Source organism: Myotis brandtii, unplaced genomic scaffold (genome assembly GCF_000412655.1).
Source record: "Myotis brandtii unplaced genomic scaffold, ASM41265v1 scaffold138, whole genome shotgun sequence".
Lineage (NCBI taxonomy): Eukaryota > Metazoa > Chordata > Mammalia > Chiroptera > Vespertilionidae > Myotis > Myotis brandtii.
The window spans coordinates 467,799-469,196 of NW_005354915.1; positions in this window are offsets into that span (position 1 = coordinate 467,799).

Genomic DNA, 1,398 nt, shown 5'->3' on the forward strand with positions numbered 1-1,398 from the left:
AGGCCCACCCCCAGGGTGGCTGCCACCCACCTTAGGGTCCAAGGCTCCCTTCTCCTGGGCCTCACTTGCTCCCCATCGGCTCCCTTCCTGGGGTGCTCTCTCCACTGCTCTCCTTCGCTAGCCCCTCCTGAGCACCCCCTCCACATACACACACCGCCCCCCCCACACACACACACACACATACACACAGATACACACAGGTGCTCCCTTTGGGGCAGCCACAGAGCCTGGGTCCCCAGCCCCCGGGAGGCTGGCCCCTCCGCACTGCCTCCCGCAGCCTGCTTTTCCTGAAGGATTTGTGGGGAAGGGATGGCACACCAGGCCCGCCCCCCACGCCCTCTGCATCCCCGCTGAGCCTGTGCAGAGCAGGGTTCCCCCTCCGTCCCCTCTGAGCACGCCGAGTGGTCTTGCTTGTCACTGAAACCTGTGGACATGGCTGCCGAGAGGCGGAACTGGGGAGGCCCAGCCACCAGCCCCAAAATGACCTTCAAGGTGGCCCCTCTCTCCTCTGCACCCCTTCAGTCACACCCAGGCTACCAGCTGTCTGTAGGCGCTCTCTGTCTCCTCCCCCCTCTCTGCCACCTGCACCCGCTGGGGTAACCTGCCACCCCTCACCCCTGCCCTGCCCTGCACCAGCCCATCTCCATGGGCTCTCAGTCCTGGGGGGGAGGGGGGGGAGGTGCTCAGTCTTCTTTGCTCCACACCTGGTGTCCCGGAACTCTTCCCCCCACCCCCAACCTTCACCCGTGTCAAAGCCCCTCCGAGGGTCCCCACTTCACCCTGACCCTCCTCCTCCTCCTCCTGCCTCTGTCCTGCTCACATGAAAGCCGCCTGGCTCCCAGCCTTGCCCTGAACCAGGCTCCGCTGCGCTGGCAATGTCTGCTCCACAGCGGGTGACTGGTGGGTCCCTGAGGGCCCCGGAAGCCACCGGGAGGAGTTGGGGTTTTGCTCCTGGTGAGGTGGGAGCGGTGGAAGGTTGGCGCACAAGGAGGGACAGGACCCGCGTGGAGAAGAGTGTGGGGGCAGGGCAGCCTGCTGGGGCCCGGAGCCCGGCGTGGGGGTAACTCTGCCAGGCTCCCCTCTCTACCCTCGGGGCCAACTGGAAAAGGCTGGTTTCCAGCCAGAGGGCCTGGGGCCCAGGGGCTGAGGACGAGAGACCCAGGCCCAGGGAAGCGGCCTCCTGGTCTGGCTGGCTTTGGGTTTCTTGGGGAGGCTCACCGCACCCCGAGCAGCAGGCTCCCCTCGCCCCCACCCCCACTGGCCGCTGCCCAGGCTGTGGAGCCAGAACCTGGATGGGCCTCAGGGCAGCTTCGTCTGGCTAAGCAGCAGGGGGCTCGCTCAGCTCCAGCCTCCTGGGCCCAGAGGCCTGTCCATCAACCTCATCCAGCTCAGAGCCCT